Genomic DNA, 19,924 nt, shown 5'->3' with positions numbered 1-19,924 from the left:
ATTAAAAAAATAATGTTTGGGGAGCTCATCTCTCAAGTGCACATCTTAAAAAGTGAGGTGCTCAATATGCAATTTGAGCCCTTTACTCCTCAGGGAGAAGTTCTGGGTTTTGAGTTCCCTCCCAGTTGTGCATTGCTGTGCTAAGGGTGGGATTTATGGCAAGGTTGTGTTCCAGCATCTCCTACCCACTTTGATATGGTTTTCTTCTCATTTGCCTGATGTGTAGTCATCACTCAGCCAGACATTAGGATTTTTGAGAGGGAATTGTTCCATATGTAGCTATCAACTCAGTGTGCCATGGGAGGTGAGTTCAGGATCTTCCTACACAGCCATCTTAAACCAGAACCCTGCCATGAATATTGATTTTGAGGTTACAAACAAATTGTATTGAGTAGGCAAATTTCCAAATAAAGAACCTACAAATAATGAAGATCAACTATACTATGAGAGAGAATAATGGGGGAAAGGGGACATCCAAACCTACCTTGGCACATTTGAGCTAAGCTGGATTAGAGGGAGAGGTGAAAAAGAAGACTCCAGCATAGGAAAGAGCATGTGCACAGGCTCTAAGGCAGAGATAAGTTATGTGTGCTTTAGGGACAAAAACACCAGTATGGTTTGTGCATAATGAACAGGGGAAAAAATGTTAGGAGATAAAGCTGGAGAGAAAGGTAGGAGCTCATAAAAGACAAAATGCAGTGGATAATTAAGGAGATGATTTTTTTAAGATTATTTATTCACTTATTTGAGAAAGAGAGAGAGAGCACAAGTGGGCTGGGCAGAGGGAGAGGTAGAAGCAGACCCCCACAATGAGCAGGGAGCCCAACGTGGGGCTCCATCCCAGGATCCTGGGATCATGACCTGAGCCAAAGGCAGACGCTTAACCAACTGAGCCACCCAGGCTTCCCTAAGATGATTTTATTCATACTATTACAGTAGGGAACATGTTCATTAATGAGAAACATTCCCCAAAAATGAAGGAAACACAAGGTTTTTATAAAACAAAGAAGTCCCTGAGGAAGGGTGGAGGTGGGTCTTAAAAGGATGGAAGATTTCTTATTCATCATTGCTTTCCAGGAGCACAGGGCTCAGATAAAATTCAACATCATCAGTTCCCCATTTTGTTCAAGATAAATAAATATTATTCATCCCTGAACAACTCAGAGGCAACCACAAACCTCTTAAGTGGGGTACAGCAGAGTCTGAGAAATAGTCTCTCAAGGACTTTTGTTGGCATTGTTCTGCAAAACCATTAAACCATCTGTTGAGAAGTGGTGGCAAAGATTAGCTGCTTTAGGGTCCTAAAGATTAGGCATTCTGAAAGAGGGATGTATAAAGTAAAATAGAAAAATATTAATATAAAAAGTTATATAAAAGTAAAGAGCCAGGAGCTGAACCCTGAGGGTAACCAGCTTGGTAGATTCCAAGAAGTCAGTGAGGGAAATTCTTGGTTATGTAGCTCCACTTGAGTTTTTTGAAACTAGGATGTTACTACTCTTCGTGATGTTGCCCACAGTCTTGGTTACTTCTCGTAGAAGGACATACATGACCCCAACATTTTGCTCAACTTCCTAGTAGTCCAGGCAGCAGCTTGTCTAAGGAGAAAACTGATTGATGCATGGTCTGCTGCAGTGATGTGTTCTTCCAAGTTTGTATCAAGTCATTAGGCTTTAGCTTTCACGACTGTTTTGGAACCTAGAGAAAAGGGCAAGCTACAAGGCAAGCTACAGTACGGATAGGAGTCTAGGCCATCAGGTTTTAGTTCTCCATGCAAGTCAAGAGGAGGGAGAAAAATTGGAAAGTTAATTTTCAGGGTTATAGTAAGACATTGGAGGAAACTAGAAGACATGAAAATATGGTAAGGATTAGCAATTTGGGCAAAGTAACAGTATCTAGTCCAATTTGCAGATAGGTATAAAAACTGCTTTTCCATAGTTGGGGAGGAAGTCCATTAAATCTCCACCAGACAAGACAGAGTTTATATACCCATCAGTTGTTTGCATTTTACAAAGAGATGCAAAGGAGCTCAAAGACAGTGACAGGACTATAAAGATGTTCTATAGTTTTCTATTGAAACATGAAATTTATCTCTACCATCTCCCCCTTTGGATGAAAGAGAATCTCAAAGGATTATTCTTGATCACACAAATATGCTGGTCTCATTAGATTTGACTTAATTACTTACATAGTTGCAGCAAGAATAAAAATAAATAATTATAGGCCTTCTTAAGTTTACTTTGCTGGAAGTTTTCATATAGAATCTCAGATTAGATTTTTGAAAGCTCCTGAGGCTGGGAAGCCAAATCAAGAACTCACCATCAGATTTCACCTTACTACCTATAAATCTGGACAATTTCCGCTCTTTTTAAGTTTCCCAAGATATCCTAGGGTCCCTGACCTGCCTAGAAGCAACTTTCCTTACTCACCTGGAAGACTGGGAACCCTGTAAACCAGGTACCAGGCAAGTTTTCCCAAGAGGGCTGTGTAAGCATTGGCTCCATAAAGTCAATCTAATTCCTGAAAAGCATCTGGTTGGATCTGATTCAATAAGCATCATTTTCAAATATGACATCTGGCAAGGTCTTAGCTGCATAACCAGTGTTTCCAATTATGTCCTGTTAACAAGGACAACAAATTCTTTTTATCCAAATTTTTATTTAAATTCCAGTTAGTTAACATACAGTGTAATATTAGTTTCAGGTGTAGAATTTAGTGATTCATCACTTACATACAACACCCAGTGCTCATCATAACAAGTGCCCTCCTAAATACCCATCACTTATTTAACCCACCCCCCTTGCTCACCTCCCCTTCAGTAACCCTCAGTTTGTTCTCTATAGGTAAGAGCCTGTTCCTGGTTTGCCTCTCTTTTTTCCCCCTTGGTTTGTCATGTTTTGTCTCTTAAATTCTACATATGAGTGAAATCATATGGAATGTGTCTTTCTCTGACTGACTTATTTCACTTAGCACAATACTCTGTAGTTCCAACCACATCATTGCAAATGGCAAGATTTCATTTTCTGATAGCTGAGTAATATTCCACTTTGTGTGTGTGTGTGTGTGTGTGTGTGTAACATCTTCTTTATCCATCAGCCAATGGACATCTGGGCTCTTTCCATAATTTTGACTATTGTTGATAATGCTACTGTAAACATCAGGGCTCATGGGGGTGCCTGGATGATGCAGTCGGTTAAGCAGTTGGGTCTTGGTTTTGGCTTGGGTCATGATCTCAGGGTCATGAGATCAAGCCCCGTGTGAAGCTCCATGCTCAGCATGTAGTCTGCTTGAGATGCTCTCTCCCCTCCCTCTTCCCCTCCCACTCGTGCTCTCTCTCTAAAATGAATAAATAAATATTATAAGAAACATTGAGGTTCATGTATCCCTTCGAATCAGTATTTTGTATTCTTTGGGTAAATACCTAGCACTGCAATTACTGGATCATAGGGTGGTTCTATTTTTCACTTTTTGAGGAAACTCCATATTGTTTTCCAGAGTGGCTGCTGGTGCATTCCCACCAACAGTGTCAGAGGATTTCCCCTTTCTCCACATCTTCGTCAACACCTGTTCTTTTCCTTTGTTGTTAATTTTAGCCATTCTGACTGGTGTGAGGTGATATCTTTGATTTGTATTTCCCTGATAATGAGTGATGTTGAGCATCTTTTCATATGTCTGTTAACCATCTGTATGTCTTCTTTGTAAAAATGTGACAAAGACAACAAATTCTTTTTCTTTAAATTTTTTTATTATGTTAATCACCATACATTACATCATTAGTTTTTGATGTAGTGTTCCATGATTCATTGTTTGCATATAACACCCAGTGCTCCACACAGAATGTGCCCTCTTTAATACCCATCACCAGGCTAACCCATCCTCCCACTCCCCTCCCCTCTAGAACCCTCAGTTTGTTTTTCAGAGTCCATTGTCTCTCATGGTTCGTCTCCCCCTCCGATTTCCCCCCTTCATTCTTCCCCTCCTGCTATCTTCTTCTTTTTTTTTTTCTTAAAATCTATTGCATTATTTGTTTCAGAGGTACAGATCTGTGATTCAACAGTCTTGCACAATTCACAGCGCTCACCATAGCACATGCCCTCCCCAATGTCTATCACCCAGCCACCCCATCCCTCCCACCCCACCCCCACTCCAGCAACCCTCAGTTTGTTTCCTGAGATTAAGAAATCCTCGGGGCGCCTGGGTGGCTCAGTTGTTAAGCGTCTCCGTCAGCTCAGGTCATGATCCCAGGATCCTGGGATTGAGCCCCACATAGGGCTCCCTGCTTGGGAGGGGAAGCCTGCTTCTCCCTCTCCCACTCCCCCTGCTTGTGTTTCCTTTCTTGCTGTCTCTCTCTCTATCAAATAAATAAAATCTTAAAAAAAAAGAAAGAAATCCTCATATCAGTGAGGTCATACGATACATGTCTTTCTCTGATTGACTTATTTCACTCAGCATAACACCCTCCAGTTCCATCCACGTCATTGCAAATGGCAAGATCCCATTCCTTTTGATGGCTGCATAATATTCCATTATATATATATACACACACACCACATCTTCTTTATCCATTCATCTGTTGATGGACATCTTGGCTCTTTCCACAGTTTGGCTATTGTGGACATTGCTGCTATAAACATCGGGGTGCATGTACCCCTTCAGATCCCTACATTTGTATCTTTGGGGTAAATACCCAGTAGTGCAATTGCTGGGTCATATGGTAGCTCTATTTTCAACTTTTTGAGGAACCTCCATACTGTTTTTCAGAGTGGTTGCAGCAGCTTGCATTCCCACCAACAGTGTGGGAGGGTTCCCCTTTCTCCGCATCCCCACCAACATCTGTCGTTTCCTGACTTGTTAATTTTAGCCATTCTGACTGGTGTGAGGTGGTATCTCATTGAGGTTTTGATTTGGATTTCCCTGATGCCAAGCAATGTTGAGCACTTTTTCATGTGAAAGACAAATTCTTATTGAACCTATATAAATAATCATATTGCCATGAAAATTAAAATACTTAATAAAAGTTTCAGAATTCTGGAGTGATTAAACAGGAAGAATGAGATATCATTTACAAATATTTCCTTTCTATTTATGAAAGCATAGTCTACTAAGTTGTCATGAGTTATAGATAACTAAGACAAAAGAGAACAGGGTTCCTTACATACCAAGAAAATAAAACATTAAAACATTAGCAATACTCCAAACAAAACCCACAATCATCCTTCATCAGTTCATTCAGGTCTATATAATTAGTTCTTTTGCTATATAGTTTTGGCCTAGTGATCTCATGGCCCCATCTGTTTCTTAATTAGAGTTCTGAAAATCCAAACTTGGTTCATTGGTATAGTCTCAAAGTTGTCTAAATGATGCCATCAGACCCCTATACCCAATAGTACCTGACATAGTCCTTTTCAAAGGAACTTTGAGCCCTTTTTTGGAAGATTAAGCACTCTGGCCTATAGCTAATTGCAATGCTTTCAAGGGAGCATCAAATTAAAACATAAAAAACTATCTGTAGATGATAAAAGACAATAGCTATGATTAACTTACTATTGCTCATTTTCAAAAGTGAGAGATCTGATGAGAGTTCATTACATAAATAAAATAACTGTCAAAATAAGACAATGAAGTCAATTCAAAATAAAGTTTTAAACAAAAGATCTACAAACATAATAATTAACCTATTTTAAAGAAGAGTAAATATTACATCTAATTTATAAGAATGGATTAACATAATCTTTCCAAAGGAAAAAACCTCACATATAACATAGTAATCCTAATATAACATGTCATGAACATGTTAAGCAATCATTAGACTATATCAAGAATATCAACTAAAGGGGAGCCTGGGTGGCTCAGTCAGTTAAGCATCTGACTCTTGGTTTCAGCTCAGCTCATGATCTCAGGGTTGTGAGATGGAACCCCGCATTGGGCTTCTCACTCAGTGGGGAGTCTGCTGGAGATTCTCTCTCCCTCTCTCACTGCCCTTCCCCCTCCCTCCCTCTCTCTCTCTCTCTCTCAAGTAAATAAATCTTTTTTAAAAAGTGAATATCAACTAAAGAGCTTCTACAAGTTTAAAGTATGTCCTGAACATTGTATATTAATCAAACTCCATATGAAAGTGATGTGAATAACCCAGTTAAAAACCCCTGGCTTACATTTGTAAAAACATGGATGGACCTAGAGGGCATTATGCTAAGTGAAATAAGTCAGACAGAGAAAGACAAATACCATATCATTTCACTTATATGTGGAATCCAAAAAACAAAACAAATGAACAAACAAACAGAGCAGAAGCAGATCCATAAATACAGAGAACAAACTGGTGGTTGCCCGAGGGGAGGAGGTGGGGGGATGGCCAAAATGGGTGAAGGGGAATGGGAGGTACAGGCTTCCAGTTATGGAATGAATAAGTCACAGAGATGAAAGGCACAGCATAGAAAATATAGTCTATGGTATTGTGGTAGCTTCGCATAGTGATAGATGGTAGCTACACTTGTGACGAGCATAGCACAACATACAGAGTTGTCAAATCATTATGTTGTACACCTGAAACTAATATAACATTGTGCTTCACCCATACTTCAATTAAAAAAAAAACAAAACACTAAAGGGGTGCCTGGATGGCTCAGTCGGTTCAGAGTCCAGCTGTTGGTTTCTGCTCACGTCATGATCTCATGGGTAGTGGGATTGAGCCCTGAGTTGGGCTCCATGTTCAGCACAGAGTCTGCTTGTCCCTCTCCCTCTCCTCCTCCTCTCTCTCATAAATAAAAAAAAAAAAACGTTTTAAAAACCCACTGGCTTAGAAGAAGCTAGATTCAAACTAAATAAGCAAAGTTGTGACCAAGGTAACATTTAAAAAATAACTGAAATTATGACATTATGACTGATAATATTATCTTTGAGTTCTATTATCTGGCAAAGCAACACTAAGACTCTGACAAAAAGAAACATTTCATGGACAGTGAGGGCATTGACAATTCTCTGGGAACTTCCCATACAGAAAACAATTTATGAAATATTTATATCAATAACATTTTACCTATACCACTTTAACCTAGGAAAGGCTGAGAATCTCCCCTCCTTTAATCACTCTACTCACGCAACTCTTCAAGTGTAATATATCAAACAAACCCAATTATCTCTAGCAGTTCTCTTTTTACAAGGTAAAAGAACAAATCCTTTTTTTGTTTTTAATTTTCCACAAGCCCTCTAGGAAATCTGAAAGACAGTTGTAAGTGCAAAAGATATTTAGGATTAGATTTGGAGAAGCCAAAATATCAAAAGTTGTCAAGGTATTTGAACACTTGATTAAGATAGGATCATGGATTACTGAAAAACAATACTTGGCTGTCTATTTGATCAATTTAACAATACAAGATTTGAAAAGTACAGATAAGAGGTAACGTGATTATAAAGAATCATAGCTCTTTTCTAAGTAAGAAGACCTTCTTTTCTTAAATAATCAAGGATGTAAAGTCAACATAAACCATAGGTTATTCTAGCAAGACACTGAAACTTTGTCTTCTAAGCAAATGACACAGAAAGTAAAGAATAACCATTTACAAGCTCTTATTAAGAGCAGACCAATAATCCAAGAAAAATTTGTCATTTTAACAGAGAAAAAATCCAATTCTAGTTTTGCATCCATATAATAGTTGATACTAAAACTTTTTGAAAATCTTATAAATAAGCACATCAAACCTTAACCAGCTTTGAACACAACAAATTAAACTCTCTTTCCACAACTTTCTATATCTGTATACAACCCTAGAGTACAACTTTTTAAAATGGTAAAAATGAACAGATCTATTAACAGACCTAACTATATATATAGCCTTTGTAGCATATAAAAATGAGATGCAAAGTATATAAACTTAAAATTATGCTTAAGAATTAATGTTTCAGTATTCTGTCTTAGAAATTATCTAAGACATATAATGAATATCCATTAATCAACTCAATTTAGTATCAGTCCAAGGTTTTAAGTTACCTAAATATTTTGGAAATTATCTTCAAGCTGACATGCTACAAAACAGAATTATTCTTGAAATTAATGATTTTATGTGGTTAAATACAAATTTACATTTTTCATAATCTTAAACATTTAGTAGAAGTAATGCTAGCTCATTTGATCAGTAAACTTGTATAAATTTAGGAAGAACATACCCAAGTAGAATAAAAACATATGCTTATAGTATATTCAACACTGAGAAATCAAAAAAAGCATGGTTGTTTTATTAAATGAAAATATTAAACTACTGTCATTTGCCAGATTTTTCTAAATTATGTGAACTTGAATTCTTAAAATATTTGAATTGGTTTCCATAAGAACACTTTTGTTTAACACATTATAAGTTATCTAATACACTGCAATTTTCTTAATTTCTGGGAATTTTAAGAACATTCAACTTATACAAGCACTTATTTATTTCTAAGCCAATCAGAATAGAGCTCCTTTTAAAAGATTTTATAATCCAATTTGGTAATACCATCCAAAGGCAGAAAAATATTACATACTCACACAATGAAAGATAGAGGTCTTTCTGAATTATATATAAACATACAGACAGACACAGATAGAAAGACAGCTTGTAGCTTTAATCCTAAAATTTAAGTATGAGTCAACTGTAAACACAGAATTTAAAAACTCACGATCCATATCAAAGAGCTGTTCTCTTCCTGATGGGCATGGAATTCTTAGTTGATCTGAGCTCAAAATAGACAGAAAAGACTGATCAGATACTGTCTTCTTTCACCCAACAGAGACAAGATGTCTACAAACCATGACTTTATTTAACAGAGATCACTGAATGGTCAGATCATGAAACCAAAAGAAGCCAGCACCAGAAATCAAGCCAAGTACTCAAAAATAACCAAATCCTTACAGTTCTAGCAGTGGACAAGAGTCTGGAACATAGAATCTGGAGCTGGACTCACTGTTGGGTCCACAGATCACAGGTCAGAAGAGGAACACAAAGGGTTTTGAGAGGCCTTGTTACCTCGGTGTAATAAATATGGATCTGAAGGTGAGGTCCGATCCCATCTGAGTAGAGAGCAAGATGGAGTCACTCATGTCAAGCAGTGACTTATGTCAAGCAGTGATGTAAGCAGCCAAGGGCGTTGGAACTAAGACCAAATATTGCCAAAACCAGCACAGGCGGACAACACCCTGAACTGACAAAGCAGCAGAACCAGGGGGTTCTGAAAAGGCCCAAGACTGATTAAACTCCTTTAAAAAGCGAGAATTTTTGTAGCAAACTGTTAGACTCTCCGGATGCTGACCCTTTCACATCTGACCACATCAAAAAGTCAAATGCCACCAAAGACTCTGCCCGATTGATCTCTGGACATAACAGAGATTCTCCACTGTTTAAACATAATAAGCAGCACCTGCCGAAAGCTGGCCTAGACTGGACCAAAGCCTCATCTCAACTGCACACACAAGGACTAACTGACTTTGCATTATGGTTGTTCACACCTTACCCCTCGTTATGTCTTGTTTGTTGTGTGACTTTGTTTTGTGCTTTGCTTTGTGTACTGTATATGAAGCCCATTTAAATGCATAATGAAATGTCATTGAGTTTGGAATCCTGAACCTGCTTTATAATTATGTTAACCTTGCTTTATGATTGAATAAAGCTGACACTATGGAAAGACACAACTCGCGTGTGTGCCTTCATAGCATGCTTGCAACAATGCCAAAACTATGAAGGACAAAATTCAACACACAATTAAGGACATGATTTTATTCGGGCTATTGCAATAGGGAGAGTGTTCATGAATAAGAAATGTATCAAAGAAGAGGGAGAAAACTTAGAGTGGGTCTTATCTGAGTCATTCAGAAAGGGTGGAGATCTTATAACGGTCCAGGATGGTCTTAGGGTAAGGATTTTTTTAGAAGCACAGGGCTCAAGATAAAGTTCAACATTGTCAGGCCAACATGCAGCATCTTGCTGACCATTGTAAAGCTGCTTGCCTTTATCCTAAGAACAATAGGAAGTCTTTGAGGGTTTAGGTAGAACTATGGCAGGATCACTTGACCTCAGACAGTCTGGCTCTATCCTCCTCTGTCCTCCTCCAGAAATCCCTTCCCTCAATGCTTCCTGCCCAGGTCTTCACAGGATAGGCTCCCTATTGCTGTGATCCCTCTGCCTGACAGGATGCCCAATGGTGACCCCAGGCTGCCTCTTTCAGGCTTTTGGTCTATTTCAGGCCCTACTATTCATCTTGTCTTCCATCCCCTGCAGCAGACTCTCCCCATAAGACCTATCCAACAATGATGAGTGTTAAAAGTCCAGGGATCACAAATTGGTCTATAGGAGCCAGATAGGTAGTCTAAATGAGAGAAGCACACAAGTAAGAAAATGGGGGAGTGTGGAAAACTAGAAAGTGCAGATCCTGCCCAAATGTAGCAGACACTACTCAATATGATTGTTATCAAGTAGGCACCTTACCCAGTGTTATATGATCCTATTATTTTCAGTTTCTAAATTTTTAAATGTGGGCAACCAATTCAAAGTGTTTTAAAACACTGTTCAAGTCACATAAAATGTGAATGCTGGATTTGGCCTTCAAGATTCCCACTTGACAACTTCTACTCTCATCCCCAAAGAGATTCTGCCCCTCTCAGCCTGCTCCCCACCCCATCAGCAGAGTTCCAAGCCCCTGTTCTGGTGCCCTTGGCCCAACAAAGAATTAACTTACAATCCCACTGCATTGAAAGTAGATCACCTGTCAATCACCTCTTGGCTCATGAACACATTTAGTATCCACATTTACATATTAAGCCAGCCCCATTAAGAGAAATAGATTCATCTGAGTCTGAGTCACAGAGAAAGGGTGGAATTCCAATACACATATGAGTGGAGGCTTCATCATTGCTCCTGGCAGGGGCTGAGGTGTAGGGCAACCTAGTGGCCACTAACCCCACAAAGGCTGGGAAACAAGATATTTTCCAACTGAAGGGAAGTGAGGTTCAGCTCTTTCCCTCTTCATTCCTCCTCTGGAGAAGTGGGCAAGAGGCAGAGGAATAGAAATGGCAGACAAGCCCTATGACACCAGCCACAAGACAACCAGCCTCTGGCAAGTTCAGGTCCTCTGGTCCAGCCTCTCCTGGATCACTTTCCCAAAATTTATGCAAGGTCTCCACATTCTGAGTGGAAAACTCTGAGACCCAGAGTGGCAACATATCATGCCCTCAGTATTTCAGATCTCAACACAATCAAGAATGATGCTCCAAGAAGCTTAGGTGTGGTTTATATTTACATGTAAAGCAGGAAGGAAGAACAATTTCTTTTCATAGCCAAATCTTGCACTATAGAATACTGAAAAGAACAAAAGGACAAATTCATAGAATATGCATACAGGGCATGCACACTCAAAATACACACTCATGCCCACAGGCCATACAAGGGACATCCTTACTCCAGCCCTGCCCATACCTGCAAACTCAAACTACCTTCAACCAGTAAACCCCTCACCTTCCCCTACTGGTCCTCAATACACATGAAATTGTTCGCATTGATATTTTAGGCACAAAATCTATTTCTGTTCAATATTAATAGCACCAGAGAAACTTTTAACTAAGAATTACATCTCTTTCCAAAGGAGTTTAATCCTGGACCCCAGCAAAGACCCCAGCCTATTCTGTGAGCATGTGAAAAGCCTCAGAAGTTGATTAGGGGGATTAGCAGAAATAATCTTTCCAGACTAATGGCTTTACTGGAGCCCAGGTCTGATCTCCAAGCCTGGTACAGAGCTCATCAGGCCTCTTGAGTCAGTGGGACTCAAAACTCAAGGGAGGCACAGGTAAATCGCTAGAGATTGGTTTTGTGTGCTCTTGGAGGCCTCGCAAGAGAGAATCCCCTGGGGCACCTAGGTGGCTCAGTTGGTTAAGCGCCTGCCTTTGGCTCAGGTCATGATCCTGGGGTCCTGGGATCAAGCCCTGCATAGGGCTCCTTGCTCAGCGGGGAGTCTGCTTATCCCTCTTCCTCTGCCCCCTCCCCTCACTCATGAGCCCCCGTACTCTCCCGCTCACACTCTCTCTCAAATAAATAAAATCTTAAAAAGAAAGAGAGAATCCCCCAGTGTGGCCCTAGAGGCCTCAGGCATTTTCTGCATGGGAACACAGTGTAAACTGCAGCGGCAAGCCCTTTGTAGACAAAAAGTGGGTGGCTCCCTACCAGGGCAGTTTGAGAAATGGCTTAAAAGGCCCCCTAACAACAACAAAACCCAGCCCTCCCTTGCCCAAGCACCTGGAATCTACCATTACTCATTCCTCCTGAAGCAGGAAAAGCTCCCTGTTGAAATGTAAATATATCATTCAATTAACACCCATTAACACATTAGCATTGATTTCTTTTCCAGATTTGGTGATTAAACAGCCTAGAGAACGGAAAATAGAGTCCTAAAGGGATGGTAAATAGGTTTAGGTAAAGGTCAACAAGGCTAAGGGGTGGGAAGGGCCAAGAAAGAAGCCTGAAAGTGCTTGGGCCCCATAATAACCCTGGTGAGTTGTGGGGTTTTTTTAAGTTTTTATTTAAATTCCAGTTAGTTAACATACAGTGTAATATTAGTTTCAGGTGTACAATATAGCGATTCAACACTTCCACACAACACCCAGTGCTCATCACAATAACTGGTACAAACCAGCTCCGCCTAGGATGAAAACTCCTCGGGCATCTCTTGCAAGATAAGTTGTTCTTTTTAAAAGTTTTAATTTTAATTCTAGTTAGTTAACATACAATGTTATGCTAGTTTCAGGTGTGACATATACTGATTCAACAATTCCATATATTACCTGATGCTCATAACAAGTGCACTCTTCAATCTCCATCACCTATTTCACCCATCCCCCGCCCCACCTCACCTCTAATAACCATCAGTTTGTTCTCTATAGGTTAGAGTCTGTTTCTTGGTTGCCTCTGTCTCTCTCTTTCTCTCTCTCTCTCACCCTGGTAAGTTGTTTATCCACCCTCCTCTTATAGGCTTAAAGAGGTTAACTGGCTTGCCCAAAGCTAATCAATGGCTAAATTCAACAGTACATCAGCTAATCATTTGAGTTGAGCTCCAAAACATTTTCTGCACATTTGCTCTACTCAGACAATATGCTCTTTGTCCAGGATACAGAGATGTCAAGACATTGTCCTCATTCTCAAGGAGCTCAGTCTACTATAGATGACAGTCAGGAAGTAATGACACAGCCTAATAGTATGATAAGGGAAATTGTAGGCACTGTGGAAACACTGAGAAAGGGCACCTGACCCATATAGGGATGTGGGGGTACAACAAAGTTGAGGAAGGCTTCCTTCAAGAACTAAGACTTGAACCCAAATACTTTCATTCCAAACCCCATACTCTCTCCATACCTCTGATGATAAGTATCATGATGCTTTGACACTTTGGTTTTACCAGTCCACGGATAAGATATAGCACACTCCAAGACCCCAGCCCACCACTCCCAAGTTCTAAATCAGGTCCTTACAGCTGTGGCTGTCAGGTAAGCCAGGTTTTCAGGTCCTGCCCTCATAGTCAGGGCCTCTATGGGCTTCCCACAACATTCACTGTTCTTACCCTTTAACTTTCAGGCCAGTGGGAAAGCAGAAGACCTGAGGAGTCTGGGATATGGTTGAAGTTCAGGTTCTGCCTCATTGAAAAGCAATCATTTACTCCTCTTTGGGGTGAACTAATTGGAAACAAAGGTATTAAGTGTTTACTATATGCCAGACACTATGCTAAGCTTTTTATAGACATTATCTCATTTCATCCTCCAACAGCCTTATGCAGTAGGTACTATTAACACTTCCAATTTACAGATGAGGAAATAGAGATTTGGAGAAATCAATTGACTTGGCAGAGACTGGGATTCTAACTCAGACTTGTGTAATGTAGTCTGCTACACTATTGTTCCTGGATTGTTGTAAATTTCCCCTTCCCTGCTTCTCAGCTACTTTCTCCATTCATTCATTCATTGGTGTTTATTAACCACCTACTACCTTTAAGGTACTATACTTGAATATGCTGTAATTGACATTGTAAGATACATAAACCAAGGAATTTACCCTCCAGGATTTCACAGAACATAAACTTGCTGATTTTTAGAACTGAAAGGTCACATTCATCCTATAATGAGGAAAAAGAAGCCCAGAGGGGACAAGTGAGTCACCCAAAGTCATGTAGCTAGTTAGTGGCTGAGCCAAGACCAAGATGGGTCTCCCTAAATTACTGGCTCTCAAACTTTGCATATCAGAAGAATCTTCTTTCAAACAACGATTCCAAAGCCCCATCTTAAGCTATACACTCTGAATCTGTGGAGGTAATACCTGGGAATCTGCATTTAACGACAAGCTGCACAGGTTCCTTAGACCACACAAAGAAACTGTTTACTGTGTCCAGATGCATTATCTGTATCACTGAATGAGTACAATCAAGTTCATTTTACCCTGAAGTGAGAAAGATCTAGACTTGATCAAAAGCAGGAAAGTATTGTGGATACAATCCACTTGGAGAGGTAAGACCAATGCAAAGGAAACATTTGGGAAGGAACACATAACGGTACAGAAAAAATTAGCGAAATACATAGCAAAGACAATAAGGCTATAACAGCCAGAGAAGGAAAATGTCTCTGTGGGCTGAAGTGATCAGGGAGGCCTTTCTGGAGGAAGTGGGACATGAGTCCAGCATTGCAAGATAAGAAAGATTGGGTGGACAGGGAAAAATACATTCCAGAGAAGGGAAATACTTTGAGCAAAGGTACAAAGTGAAGATATGCAGGGTGTGTTCAGGAGACAGAGAAGAGGCCTGCCTAATTCTGCCAGATTCTGGGGATATACGGTAGGAGACCAAACACAGCCAGCCCCTGCTCTCATGGAACATACATGGGTCAGGGGGATGGAGAGGGGGCAATAAACAACCAAATAACCAAATGGCAATTTGAAGTAGTGATAGGTGCTGTGATGACAATAAACAGTGATTTGACTGGGGTTGGAAGGAGCTATCTAACTAGGGAAGTGAAGGACAGCTTCTGAAGAGGTGCCATTTTTGCCACTAAATGAGGGTAGATGTAGGAGAGCAGTGGAGAATGACAGGAAAGACAGTTGTTGAGACCATAATTGGGGACTAACTACTCTAGTTTATCTGTTTTCCTCTAAACTCAGGTAAAAGGCACATAAGGCAGCGTTGAGCCTGTTTTGTTTTTTTTTTACTTGATCGAGATAGGGTGGGGTCTATCTCCCCAGGCCTCCAGTGGTACAATCACCTGTGACTTGGCTCTGGAAGCCATGAAGAAGCAGCCTTTTGGCCAGCCTGGCAAAGCCAATACCAGGTCCCAGTCCTGAGTGGCTATCACCAGCCACCAGGCTTCAGGAGGCATTAGGCTCATCAGAGCCCATCTTTTCCCCTGCCTGTGGATTGGGCAGGCTGTAGCAAGCAGAAGCAATTGGGTTCTTTTATATCAAAACAGCAAAACACCAAAAAAGGCAGTTGAGAGAACTCTACTCTTTACTATCCGAGCCAAATGTGAGCCTTCCTGACACCCTGTAACTGTATGCCTTGCAGTAAGTGGAAAATAAACTCCAAGCAGCCAGTTAAAAAAAAAAAAAAAAAAAAAAAAAGATAAGGTGGGCTCTAGAAAAAGGCAAAATGTGTTTCTGGGTCACTGGGTAAAATCAATTTGGGGGCCTAGCCTGACAGAATGGGTTCATCTAAGGGCACACTTTGCCTTAACATTGATGTCTTTCACTAAGTCGAAGTCCTCACACACTCTCCCTTTTCCCCTCAGATACCCAGCAGTTCCCAAACTGGTTCAGCTTTCTCAACTCTGTGGGAACCATGGGCTCTGGAGCCAAGACCTGACCCACAAAAATTGCCCAGCGCCCACGGGCTCAGCCTAAAATGGCCCAAACACATACGCAGACAGTTATCTCTCTCTTTTTTTGAGGCCTGAGTCTGTTGTTCTAGAGCCAGGGCCTGAGATCCATGCTAGGAAAATGGTTCATTAAGTTAAGTGATCTTCCTTTTACCCCCTCCCTTGCCTTCCCCCAGTCACAAAACCCCTGCAGCAATAGCCATGACCTGTGTCTATGAAGAGTCCATGGAAAAAACAACAGGTTGGTGATTTGTCTGCTGTGCCCCAACATCCTCTATCTATGCCCTTCTCTCTCCTTCAGGACAATCCCTCCCTGGCCAAATGTCCAGGACCCTCATGGTCTCTCCTTTCATCCCACCTCCTTCTCTCAGGAAACAAGAGTACAAGTCCATTAATATTAAGACCAAAGTAAATAATGAGGCTTAAGGAGCATTTGATGTTGGGGCACTGCAGACAAATCATCAACCTGTTGTTTCTTCCACGGACCCTTCATAAACAGAGGTGATGGCTATTGCTGCAGGGGTTTTGTGACTGTGGGGGAAGCAGCATTTGAGTTTTTTTCACATGGAAGACTCAAGTTTAATGCTGCCTAGGATAATCTCAATAAACTTTAAAGTAGAAACAAAAAAAAATAAAAACTAGTGATTCTTTTTCATTAATGTGGGCAAGTTTCCATATTTCTCTGGCTTGAAGGCAAATGTAGTTTGTAGCATAAAAGGGCTGCTTTGTTTGCATTTATCATTTACCAAAAAATATATTTCACTTAGCACAAAACAAACAAGTAGAGAAAAAAATTAAGAGAATTTAGTAAATTGTATTTCTAGTCTTAATAAGGGGGGAGGGGAGTATTCATAGTCCTCCACTACTTATTTTTATAAAACCTATATTATACTTTGGCAAGTATATGAACTAATAATACATATGCTTAGGAAACTGGGAAACATGTCTCAGAAAAGAGAATCTATGACAAGCAATAGCATAAATATTGATATTAACTATGAAGTTTCTCCAAGATACGGCCCCACTTTCAAGTTGTTCACCATCATCTAACTTGAGTGATAGGAGCAGGAAATAATAATGTGCTAAATGGTGTGTTACAAATGATAAGAACAATAAAGACCAGAAAGGGGAGAGAGCAGTGTAACTCAAAAGGGTCTTGAGGCTTAAATAATATTTAGATAAATGTAGAATAGATAAGATGTAACACTCTTGGGGACTGGCCATTGGGGATAATACATCACACTGGTGATTGCCAAAATAGTAAAAACCAAAAACAGTGGAAATTGATACTAAAAATGGTGTTGGTCATATACAGTACAGCCAAGGCATCTTAAAGAAAGAACTATTTCAAGGGGAGGAGAATATAAACCAGAAAACTCAAGGGAATCACATAAAGTACTGACTTTCAGAAATGGAGTGACCTAGGGGCACCTGGGTGGCTCAGTCGTTAAGCGTCTGCCTTCGGCTCAGGTCATGATCCCAGAGTCCTGGGATCGAGCCCCCCATCAGGCTCCCTGATCAGCGGGAAGTCCACTTCTCCCTCTCCCACTCCCCCCTGCTTGTGTTCCCTCTCTCACTGTCTCTCTCTGTCAAATAAATAAATAAATAATCTTATAAAAAAGAAAGAAAGAAATGAAGTGACCTAAAAAAAAAGACAAGTTAGTCCTGGAACCACCAAAAACTGTGTCAAAGGAGCCACTGCCCCCTAAAAGATCCTGAATGTGTACTTTCTTTGCTTCTCTTCCTCTATTCACAACTTAACAAGATCTCCTTATAACTCTGATCAGCAAGGCCATCTACAAGACAAATCCACAGTAGACACTAGCATGGCAGTTAACACTAAATACCTTCTCTAATAATTTTTTATACTTACACAGAAAACAGTAGCTGCCATGCTAAAAATATAATCACTGTGTACCAGGCATTGCATTAAGTGCTTGACCAACATTATCTCATATCATCAGCACAATCACATTTAATCCTAATTCATTTGATTATTGATTTCCTCATTTAAAAATAAATTGCAGGCATCAGCATATTTCACCCATAAACATTTCAGCATGCATACCATTAATGAGAGTTCAACATTATTTTCAGTTGTTTTTCTTTGGAGATAAGCAATACAATTTCCCTACAAGTACACCAGATTCTTCACTAAAACTAAATTTTGTTACTTGTGGTCCATTTAGGCAGTGGTACCAAATTTTCATATCACTTAATTTGAGAAATTGGGACTTTAACTCCAGGTGGCTGTACATTCAGTGTAAGAAGGTACAGAAAAGTCACTTGGACTCCATTAGACCACTATTAAGTAGCACTGTGACCTTGAGCAAATTATTTAACCTGAAGTCTCCGTTTTTTGACACGTAAAATTAGATAATGATAATTTCTTCAGAGGTTTGAAGGCTAGATGATATCATGTATGTAGAATGCCTAGTGCAGGGCCTGGTATATCATAAGGACTTGATAAGTGCTAATTTTGTCACCCATTCAACCAGAGTTTCCTTGATGAGTAAATTATGCATACAGAGCCTTGTAAAGTTTCCAGAAGAAAGAGAAAACAGATGCTTTGACCTCAGGCAAACCAGTGTGCTAGCAGCGCCCAGCCCCTAGGTTTTCATAGGCTCCATAAGGGTGAGAGCACCCGGGGGGGGGGGGGGGGTTGCTGGAGGGGGTGTGTGTCCATTCTTAGTCTCTGAATAGACCTACCTTTGGTGTATTCTTTACTCTAAAAATGCATGTGATTCATTTTTAGTGATAATTATGCATGTTGAAAGCATAGTATGCCCTTTAAGGATAGGTATTTCCATTCTAAATATTTTGAATGAAATTTTCTGGATTTTTATAAAAAAGAAAATTGGGCTGTATATTTGAATAAATAAGGGTTTCTGTGAAATTTTTTAAAAATCCACACACTCCAAAGGCAGGCAGAATAATCTATGGTAGAAAAAAATAATCACAATGGTTGTCTATGGGGTGAGTTGGGGATTGACTGAGAAGGAATATTTTGGGTGATGGTAATGATCTGTATTTTGATAGGGGTTTGGGTTTCACAGATGTAAACATTTGTCAAAACTCATTGACTTGTACGCTTAAAATCTGTGTATCTAATTATATTTCAGTTTATCTTAAAAGAGTATTTGAATTTTGACACAGTGAAATTGTAGATATCATTTAATAGATGTGGAATTTTTTTTTAATTAGGTACTTTGCATGCAATCCCAAAAAATGATGTTAAAAAGGCAGTTGCCTGTTCTGGCAATATGGAGTTAAACTCTGGTTCCCTAAGGCAGAAGCTAAAAGAAAGACAATGCAGGGGCAAGAAAGAGCCAAAACACAGATTTGTCATAACTGCAGGATGAGTTTATTTGTTTTTAACCATAATAATGATTAATATTATGGCAACACCCTGCATTGCGGGTATAAAAACACAATCCTCTCCCAAAATATGACTCAGCCTCTGTGATCCCAGATACACTGAAATTCCTTGGAAGGCAGCTGTAGGCCTTCATAGAGGCTCCTGTTCTTGCTTCTTTCACAGTTAGACAAACCAAAGCAGACCCACACCCCTGCTGCTAGGTGCCCAGTCATAAGGAAAGGACTGGGCTCACAGTACAGCCAAGTTATGTCCTGTTCAGACCAACAGTTCCCTCACCCCCAACCACCACCTGGGAAATGGCCTGCTTCTAGGCCAAACTCCCTGTTTAACAACAATCCAAACACTTCATCCTGGACCTTTGAGCAAAATGTCAGAGAGATAACTTTGTTTTTATTCCTATAAAATTCCTACACTTTCAGAACCTTACCCCTGCCCTCCTCTTGCTTAGGGACTCTTTGTGATCATATATTTTGCACTAAGAAGTGAAAAATAACTCAGTCCTTCTACTCAGACCATACCCTTATGTGTGGCTTTTCACTTAACTAACTGCTTTCTGGGAGGAAGAGAGGTAGGAAGGAAGGGGGTGGGGCAAGGTCTAAGAAGATCTTGGAAGCCCAAGTATTCTAATTAGCATCACTTTTGAGTGCAGGCTGCAAAGGTTTTCCTTTCCATTTATCATACTTATT

Source organism: Eumetopias jubatus, unplaced genomic scaffold (genome assembly GCF_037043125.1).
Source record: "Eumetopias jubatus isolate StellerSeaLion01/CBP00866 unplaced genomic scaffold, mEumJub1_p1.0 scaffold_11, whole genome shotgun sequence".
Taxonomy (NCBI): domain Eukaryota; kingdom Metazoa; phylum Chordata; class Mammalia; order Carnivora; family Otariidae; genus Eumetopias; species Eumetopias jubatus.
This window is presented reverse-complemented; position numbering follows the sequence as displayed.